Genomic DNA, 10,849 nt, shown 5'->3' on the forward strand with positions numbered 1-10,849 from the left:
ATGGCTTGGGGGTAGAAGCTGTTCAGGAGCCTTTTGGTCCCAGACTTGGAACTCCGGTACCGCTTCTCGTGAGGTAGCAGAGATAACAGCCTATGACTTTGGTGGCTGGAATCTTTGACAATTTTTCAGGCCTTCCTCTGACACCGCCTGGTACAGAGGTCCTGGATGGCAGGGAATTTGGCCCCAGTGATGTTTATTCCTTCCTTCACCTGTCCAATCATGATTACTTCAATGAAGGGAGAAAGCAATGATGCACATGATATTAGAACAGGGCCACTGTGTAAACGCAGGCAAAGAGTCTCAAAGTAGGAATGCTGATCTAGGATCAGTTCAGCATTTTAGAACATAATGAATTTATAATTACAGTGGGGCAAAAAAGTATTTAGTCAGCCACCAATTGTGTAAGTTCTCCCACTTAAAAAGATGAGAGAGGCCTGTAATTTTCATCATAGGTACACTTCAACTATGACAGACAAAATGAGAAAAAAAATACAGAAAATCACATTGTAGGATTTTTTATGAATTTATTTGCAAATTATGGTGGAAAATAAGTATTGGCCCATGTTGACTCAAATGCTTCCCACAGTTGTGTCAAGTTGGCTGGATGTCCTTTAGGTGGTGGACCAGTCTTGATACAAATGGGAAACTGTTGAGCGTGAAAAACCCAGCAGCGTTGCAATTCTTAACACAAACCAGTGTGCCTGGCACCAGTCACCCTATGAATGGATCATATACACAATCCACGTCTTAATTTTCTCAAGGCTTGAAAATCCTTATTTAACCTTTCTCCCCCCTTCATATACATGGATTGAAGTGGATTTAAGAATGGACATCATTAAGGGATCATAGCTTTCACCTGGATTCACCTGCAAACGTGAAAAAAGTAGGCCTATAATGAAGCCTGGCCCTAAATTTCAGGTGATTTTGGGTAACAGCGGGAGAACCGTTAGGGTTAGAATCACAATTCGACCTCAGGAATGTTCCTGAGGTCCTCCCGATCTGTGCAAGCCTAACCTTGACCATGTGGCATTAACCCTTAACAGTGAAAAGAAGGTGTTTACATCAAACAGTTTGCAATGACTTCTCTCCCCATAGGAATACATTGCCTGCTCCCCTAAATTCAACCTGAAGCCTATGTGGGTTATGAATGCCTTATGAACTTGTCTTCGATGACAATTCATCAGGCCACTATGAGGTCTACCTGTGTTGATCCTAAGCTTCCTGGAGCAACCGGAAGTGGTTAAAATCACCTTAAATGTGTTTTAATGTACCAAACCTGCAGTTTGTGAAAATCACTGCATTCAACCCTGTGTAAATCAGTCAATTCTTAACTTCTTTATGATAGGGGGCAGCATTTTCACTTTTGGATGAATTGCGTGCCCATAGTGAACTGCCACCTACTCTGTCCCAGATGCTAATATATGCATATTATTACTATTGTATATAAAACACTCTGAAGTTTCTAAAACTTCAGTATAACAGAACTCATACGGCATGCAAAAACCTGAGAAAAAATCCAAACAGGAAGTGAGAATTCTGAGACTGGTCAATGTTCAACTCATCGCCGATTCAATTCCCTGTAAGATATGGATCTGTTTGCACTTCCTACGCCTTCCACTAGATGCCAACAGTCTGTAGAACGTGGAATGAAGCTTATGCTGTGTTGTGGGGCCGGATGGGAGGGGAATGAGTCAGTAGTCTGGCAGATTGCCAGTTCCTGGTCATGCGCTTTCCTCATGATATCGCCTTGCGTTCCATAACTTCTACAGACATGAAGGAATGCTCCGGTTGGAACGTTATTGGATAAATATGACAACAATATCCTGAAGATTGATTCTCTACGTAGTTTGACCTGTTTATTCGACCTGTTATATAACCTTTTGAAGTTTTCGTCCGAGTTCGCCTGCATTTGCGCGAGCGTTTGGACATGTGCACTAAACATGCTAGCAAAAGTAGCTACTTAGACATAAGTAATGGACATTATCGAACAAAACAACGATTTATTGCGGAACTAGGATTCCTGGGAGTGCATTCTGATGAAGATGATCAAAGGTAAGGGAATATTTATGATGAAATTTCGTATTTCTGTTGACTCCAACATGGCGGAGAAATGTTGTTATGTTTGAGCGCCGTCTCAGATTATTGCATGGTGTGCTTTTTACGTAAAGTTTTGTTGAAATCTGACACAGCGGTTGCATTAACTTCTTAGCGCTAGGGGTCAGATTTGTTTATTTAAAAAAAAAAAATGTGCCCAACGTAAATGGACATTTTCTCTGGCCCAGATCGTAGAATATGCATATAATTTACAGATTAGGATAGAAAACACTCCACAGTTTCCAAAACTGTCAAAATATTGTCTGTGAGTATAACAATACTTATTCTGCAAGCGAAAACCTGAGAAAATGTAACCCGGAAGTGATATAAAAAATAAAAAAAAATCTGTGTTCCCTGGCCCGTCTAACCTCCATTTAAAGGGGTATCAACCAGATTCCTTTTCCAATGGCTTCCCCAGGCTGTGACCAGGCTTTAGACATAGTTTCAGGCTTTTATTTTGAAAAATGAGCGAGTTTTTTCAAAAGTAGTCAGGTGTCCTCTGAATATTTCCTGCGCACGAGAGAGGGGCACCCCATTTTCCTTTTGTCTCTTAATGAATAGGTTATGGTCCGGGTGAAATATTATCGATTATGTTTGTTAAAAACAACCTGAGGATTGATTATAAAAAACATTTGCCATGTTTCTACGACCATTACGGATACTTTTTGGAATTTGTCGAACGGAACACGGCTTTGATTTTCTGAACATAATGCGCAACCCAAATGGCGTTTTTTTGTGATAAAAGTAATATTTATCGAACAAAAATAACATTTGTTGTGTAATTGGGAGTCTCGTGAGTGGAAACATCCGAAGATTATCAAAGGTAAGCGATTAATTTCATTACTTTTCTGACTTTCGTGACCAAGCTAACCAAGCTAATATAAGGCTAACTGTTGTAGCATTGAAAGCTACACTCACAAAAGCTTGGATTTCTTTCGCTGTAAAGTATATTTTCAAAATCTGACACGATAGGTGGATTAAGAACAAGTGTATCTTTAATTATATGTAAAACATGTATCTTTCATCAAAGTTTATGATGAGTATTTCTGTTATTTGATGTGGCTCTCTGCAATTTCTCCGGATATTTTGGAGGCATTTCTTAACATGGCGCCAATGTAAACCGAGATTTGTGGATATAAATATGCACATTATCGAACAAAACATAAAAGTATTGTGTAACATGATGTCCTATGAGTGTCATCTGATGAAGATCATCAAAGGTTAGTGATTCATTTTATCTCTATTTCTGCTTTTTGTGACTACTATCCTTTGCTGGGAAAATGGCTGTGCTTTTCTGTGGCTATGTACTGAGCTAACAAAATCGTTTGGTGTGCTTTTGCCGTAAATCCTTTTTGAAATCAGACACGTTGGCTGGATTCACAACATGTGTAGCTTTAATTTGGTGTCTTTCATGTGTGATTTCATGGAAGATTGATTTTTATAGTCCTATATCCTTCCTGTTTGGCCCTGTCCGGGGGTATCATCGGATGGGGCCACAGTGTCTCCTGACCCCTCCTGTCTCAGCCTCCAGTATTTATGCTGCAGTAGTTTATGTGTCGGGGGGCTAGGGTCAGTTGGTTATACCTGGAGTACTTCTCCTATCTTATCCAGTGTCCTGTGTGAATTTAAGTATGCTCTCTCTAATTCTCTCGTTCTCTCTTTCTTTCTCTCTCTCGGAGAACCTGAGCCCTAGGACCATACGTCACGGCAAACCGGGCATGATGACTCCTTGCTGTCCCCAGTCCACCTGGCCTTGCTGCTGTTCCAGTTTCAACTGTTCTGCCTGCTGTTATGGAACCCCTACCTGTTCAACTCTTAATGATCGGCTATGAAAAGCCAACTGACTTTTATTCCTGATTATTATTTGACCATGCTTGTCATTTATGAACATTTTGAAAATCTTGGCTCTCTCTAATTCTCTCTTTCTCTCTCTCTTTCTCTCTCTCGGAGGACCTGAGCCCTGGGACCGTGCGTCGGGGCTGCCGGGCGTGATGGCTCCTTGCTGTCCCCAGTCCACATGGCCTTGCTGCTATTCCAGTTTCAGCTGTTCTGCCTGCGGTTATGGAACCGCCACCTGTCCCGGACCAGCTATTTTCAACTCTTGATGATCGGCTATGAAAAGCCAACTGAAAATTATTCATGATTATTATTTGACCATGCTTGTCACTTATGAACATTTTGAACATCTTGGTATAGTTCTGTTATAATCTCCACCCAGCACAGCCAGAAGAGGACTGGCCACCCCTCATAGCCTGGTTCCTCTCTAGGTTTCTTCCTAGGTTTTGGCCTTTCTAGGGAGTTTTTCCTAGCCACCGTGCTTCTACACCTGCATTGCTTGCTGTTTGGGGTTTTAGGCTGGGTGTCTGTACAGCACTTCGAGATATTAGCTGATGTACGAAGGGCTATATAAAATAAACTTGATTTGATTTGATATAGTAATATATTTGAATTTGGCGCGCTACATTTTTTCTGGCTTTTGGCCAAGTGGGACGCTACCGTCCCACATATCCCAGAGAAGTTAACGTAAAGACTTTAACTTCTTTGGGATAGGGGGGCGCTATTTTCACTTTGTAAAAAATCGTTCCCAAATTAAACTGCCTCGTACTCAATTCTTGCTCGTACAATGTGCATATTATTATTACTATTGGATAGAAAACACTCTCAAGTATCTAAAACCGTTTGAATTATAACTGTGAGTAAAACAGAACTCATTTTGCAGCAAACTTCCTGTCAGGAAGTGAAAAATCTGAAATCGAGGCTCTGTTCCAGGGCCTTCCTATTCATTTGCTTGAAATCTATGGATATACATGCACTTCATACGCCTTCCACTAGATGTCAAGAGGCAGTGAGAGGTGGAATGGGGTGTCTAGCTTGATCTGAGGTCGAACAAGAGCTCTTGGAATGACGTGACCCCAAATTTCCTTTGTTCAGCAAGGCGCGGGAAGGAACCCTGGATTGCCTTCTGAAAAGCTTTCGGTATAGATGGCTAATATCTCCGGCTTTGATTTTATTTGATACATGTGATAATATCATCTTAAAGTATGTTTTTTCAATATAGTTTTATCAGATTATTGAAAGTCTATCGGGAGTTTTGGCGTTTTCCGTTCTCTGCGTTTGGTGAAGATGGACAGCTTCGCGCCACTTGGCTAGCTTTGGTTGCTAATTCGACAGGAGAAAAGGACATTCTAAAACCAAACAACGATTATTCTGGACAAAGGACCCCTTGTACAAGATTCTGATGGAAGCTCAGCAAAAGTAGGAACCATTTATGATGTTATTTCGTATTTCTGTGGAAAATGTTTAGTACTATTTTCCGCCCTCATTGCAGGCGCTGTCTCGCTATAACGTAAGCTGTATGTCGTACTAAAGTTATTTTTAGAATTCTAACACGGCGATTGCATTAAGAACTAGTGTATCTTTCATTTGCTGTACAACATGTATTTTTTAGTAAAGTTTATGATGAGTTCTTTGATTAGATTAGGTGAGTGTCAGAAATATATCCGGATAATTTTGTGCAGTTTGGCTACGTATTCACATTGTAAAACCACGATTTGTACCGCTAACTTCATCTGATGAAGTTTGTCAAGGTTAGTGAATAAATGTATATCTTTTGCTGGTTTTTTCCGCTTTCGCTACCTTTGCGGTGAATGAATGCGGTTGTGTGGTTGGCTATTGTAGTAAGCTAATATAATGCTATATTGTGTTTTCGCTGTAAAACACTTAAAAAATCAGAAATATTGGCTGGATTCACAAGATGTTTGTCTTTCATTTGCTGTACACCATGTATTTTTCATAAATGTTTTATGATGAGTATTTAGGTATTTCACGTTGGTCTCTGTAATTGTTCTAGCTGCTTTGGTGATATTTGTGATTGTAGCTGCAATGTAAAACTATGATTTATACCTGAAATATGCACATTTTTCGAACAAAACATAGATTTATTGTATAACATGTTATAAGACTGTCATCTGATGAAGTTTTTTCTTGGTTAGTGACTAATTCTATCTCTATTTGGGGGTTTTGTGCAAGCTACCTGTGCTGTGAAAGAAATGTCTGTGCTTTTTTGTATTTGGTGGTGAGCTAACATAAATATACGTGGTGTTTTCGCTGTAAAACATTTTAAAAATCGGACATGTTGGCTGGATTCACAAGATGTTTATCTTTCATTTGCTGTATTGGACTTGTTAATGTGTGAAAGTTAAATATTTCAAAAATATATATTTTGAATTTCGCGCGCTGCCTTTTCAGTGGAATGTGGGGGGGGTTCCGCTAGAACCCGGGGGCTAGACAGGTTAAACTCAGGATTCTGTAAAAGCCTACCCAAATGAGGATATGTGTTTACTTTTAGCTTCCTGTGCCAACCCGGAAGTGCCTTAAATTGGGGTCATAGGGGCTGTTTTGAAGGGTTAAAAAAGTCACATCTTTCCAAAACTTCATATGTGTGATTAGGCAACCCTCATGAACTGTAAATCAGTCATGTCTCCCATCATATTTCCAAGAAAAACACACACACACACACACACACAGCAAGGATGAAGTGACAGTGTGGGGCATACAGACACACAGAGCCTGCAATAGTTACCTTCGTTCAAACTATCAAAGAACCGTCAGACCTAGAGCTCTGAAATGTTAGAAACCTGTTCTAGAGCTCATGCCGATAGTGCGTGGTGAGTTATGTGGCTCTAGAAGGTTCTCAGACCGAGAAACAGCCTCGTACATTTGCAATAACTTCAATTAATTTTGACCATCACGAAAAGGACGACATTTAGAAAAGTGCCAGAGTTGCAAGATTAGGTGCATTGAAACCGCCTCGGCCCATAGAGACGGACCCCAAAATGTATGTCCGATACGCTCATTCAAGGACCCCGTAGCAACGCCCAGAAAAAGTTGATTTTCAGCACCAATTAAGGTTATTGCTCGGGCACCTATCGAGCCGAAACTCAGGATTCGGGGTAGCCTCAGCTAAGCCTACACATAATGTCAGAACTGTACCCGCAGCTAGAACGTAACTACGTGTTTTATGTTTTTATTAAGGTTTAAACAGAAGGCGCTGTGAATTTTGGGCCTGCTCTGAAATATGTGATAGTTGGCTTCTAAACGAGTTGGAAAAAGTGGTTGTGGTGTCAGGTGGTATCAGTTTGGTGTCAGAATGATATCTAATTGACTGATGGACGGTGACTTGCTGGCTGACTTTTGTCCATTTGCGATATGTTTAAACAGTGATAGACCATCACCAAATTGACATTCTGAAATCAACACCAACGAGCGATGGAGAGGAACTAGAATCACTGCCCGGCCATCCCGAGTTCATAGGGCCAGTCAATTTTGAGCATGTCAAATTCATGATGGTAAATGCCCATTGAAACATTTTGCAAATGGACAGCCGGGCGACTGGTGATTGGAACGGGTTACCAGGAGCACATTTTTAAAATGTTTTTGAATGCCTTTAGGGGGGTGCAATGGGTCCACGGTTGGGTAGGGAGCACCCCCCACCCGTGCGCATCCAATAGGGGGTCATTTTGGATGTTTTTCAAAAAATCATTAAAAAACAACAGAGACCCACTTCTCCCTCATCATACATGACAAATAGACCATCTAGGTTGATTCATGGCTTAACATAGTGCCAAATATCCTTTGGGCAGTATAAATGCCATTTGGACATGGTTCACTGACTTTTAGGTTTGGAAACCGACGACCTATGATCGTACATGGCAAATGGACATAACATCCTGATTTGGCACTTTCAATACTTTCATATTGCATTTGGACATTTCTTATGGCCATTTGGCAATGGTTCACTGACTTTTGACTTTGACTTTTGACTTCCTATGAAATCATATTGCAAATGGACAAAACATATGCCTTATGGACAAGTTAAAAAAATATGATAATAAAATATGACAAAAGTATGTTCATACAGTTCTTATACATGTATAATTGACAAATAAATCAAAAGAATTTCGAAAAACGGTCCAGAAAGCTGTAACGACGTTCCTCCTCCTCTTCATACGAAGAGGAGGAGTAGTGATTCGACCAAGGTGCAGCGCGTTGAAATGCCGTAATTAATTTTATTAAACAAGAACAAAAACGAACTATACTTGAAATGATTACAAAATAACAAAACGAATGTAGACAGACTAGAACGACGAACTGACATAAAACACGCAGAACGAACGAACAAGTACTTACTACAAACAAAATGACGAACGAACGAAACAGTCCTGTATGGTGCAAACAAACACAGACACAGGAGACAACCACCCACAAACCAACAGTGTGAACAGCTAACCTATATATGGTTCTCAATCAGAAGACAGCGTCAAACACCTGTCTCTGATTGAGAACCATATAAGGCTGATTACAATAGACCTACACATAGAAACACAAAACATAGAAATGCCCACCCACACTCACGTCCTGACCAACAAAACATACAAAACTAACAGAAAACAGGTCAGGAACGTGACATAACCCCCCCCTCAAGGTGCGAACTCCGGGCGCACCAGCACAAAGTCTAGGGGAGGGTCTGGGTGGGCATCTGACCACGGTGGTGGCTCAGGCTCTGGACGAGGTCCCCACCCCACCATAATCAATCCCAGCTTACTTCTCCCCTTTACAATGACCACCCCATTATTCCACCCACCTAATATAAGGGGCAACACCAAGATAAGGGACAGCTCCGGGACAAGGTAGCTCAGGACAGCGAGGTAGGTCGGAATAGAGAGATAGCTCAGAATAGAGAGGTAGCTCAGGATAGAGAGGTAGCTCAGGATAGAGGGGCAACTCCGGACTGAAGGGCAGCTCCGGACAGAGAGACAGCTCTGGACTGAGGGGCAGTTCTGGATTACTAGCCGCTTTGGGCTGAGGGGCAGCTCATGGCTGACTGACGGCTCTGGACGCTCATGGCAGGCTGACGGCTCTGGACGCTCATGGCAGGCTGACGGCTCTGGACGCTCATGGCAGGCTGACGGCTCTGGACGCTCATGGCAGGCTGACGGCTCTGGACGCTCATGGCAGGCTGACGGCTCTGGACGCTCATGGCAGGCTGACGGCTCTGGCTGCTCATGGCTCACTAACAGCTCTGGACGCTCATGGCTCACTGGCGGCTCTGGCAGATCCCGTCTGGTTGGCGGCTCTGGCAGATCCCGTCTGGTTGGCGGCTCTGGCAGATCCCGTCTGGTTGGCGGCTCTGGCAGATCCCGTCTGGTTGGCGGCTCTGGCAGATCCTGTCTGGTTGGCGGCTCTGGCAGATCCTGTCTGGTTGGCGGCTCTGGCAGATCCTGTCTGGTTGGCGGCTCTGGCAGATCCTGTCTGGCGAATGGCTCTAGCGGCTCCTGACTGACTATCGGCTCTGACGGCTCGGGACAGACGGGCGGCTCTAATGGCTCGGGACAGACGGATGGCTCAGATGGCGCTGGGGAGACGGATGGCTCAGATGGCGCTGGGGAGACGGATGGCTCAGATGGCGCTGGGGAGACGGATGGCTCAGATGGCGCTGGGGAGACGGATGGCTCAGATGGCGCTGGGGAGACGGATGGCTCAGATGGCGCTGGGGAGACGGATGGCTCAGATGGCGCTGGGGAGACGGATGGCTCAGATGGCGCTGGGGAGACGGATGGCTCAGATGGCGCTGCGGAGACGGATGGCTCTGGCTGATCCTGTCTGGCGGAAGGCTTTGGCTGCTCCTGTCTGGCGGAAGGCTCTAGCGGCTCCTGTCTGGCGGAAGGCTCTAGCGGCTCCTGTCTGGCGGAAGGCTCTGTAGGCTCATGGCAGACGGGCGGCTTTGCAGGCTCATGGCAGACGGGCGGCTTTGAAGGCTCAATACAGACGGGCAGTTCATGCGGCGCTTGGCAGACGGACAGTTCAGGCGGCGCTTGGCAGACGGACAGTTCAGGCGCCGTTGGGCAGACGGCAGACTCTGGCCGGCTGAGACGCACTGTAGGCCTGGTACGTGGTGCCGGAACTGGAGGCACCGGACTGGAGACACGCACTTCAAGCCTAGTGCGGGGAGCAGGGACAGGGCACACTGACCTCTCGAAGCGCACTATAGGCCTGGTGCGTGGTACCGGCACTGGTGGCACCGGGCTGAGTGCACGCACATCAGGACGAGTACGGGGAGAAGGAACAGTGCGTACAGGGCTCTGGAGACGCACAGGAGGCTTAGTGCGTGGTGCCGGAACTGGAGGCACTGGGCTGGAGACACGCACCATAGGGAGAGTGCGTGGAGGAGGAACAGGGCTCTGGAAACGCACTGGTGGCTTAGTGCGTGGTGCCGGAACTGGAGGCACCGAACTGGATACACGCACTACAGGGAGAGTGCGTGGAGGAGGAACAGGGCTCTGGAAACGCACTGGAAGCCTGGTGCGTGGTGTAGGCACTGTTGGTACTGGACTGGGGCGGGGAGGTGGCGCCGGAAATACCGGACCGTGCAGGCGTACTGGCTCTCTTGAGCATTGAGCCTGCCCAACCTTACCTGGTTGAATGCTCCCGGTCGCCCGACCAGTGCGGGGAGGTGGAATAACCCGCACCGGGCTATGTAGGCGAACCGGGGAAACCATGCGTAAGGCAGGTGCCATGTATGCCGGCCCGAGGAGACGCACTGGAGACCAGACGCGTTGAGCCGGCCTCATGACACCTGGCTCAATGCCCAATCTAGCCCTACCAGTGCGAGGAGGTGGAATAACCCGCACCGGGCTATGCACACGTACAGGAGACACCGTGCGCTCTACTGCGTAACACGGTGTCTGCCCGTACT

The sequence above is a fragment of the Salvelinus alpinus genome, chromosome 7, assembly GCF_045679555.1.
Source record: "Salvelinus alpinus chromosome 7, SLU_Salpinus.1, whole genome shotgun sequence".
Taxonomy (NCBI): domain Eukaryota; kingdom Metazoa; phylum Chordata; class Actinopteri; order Salmoniformes; family Salmonidae; genus Salvelinus; species Salvelinus alpinus.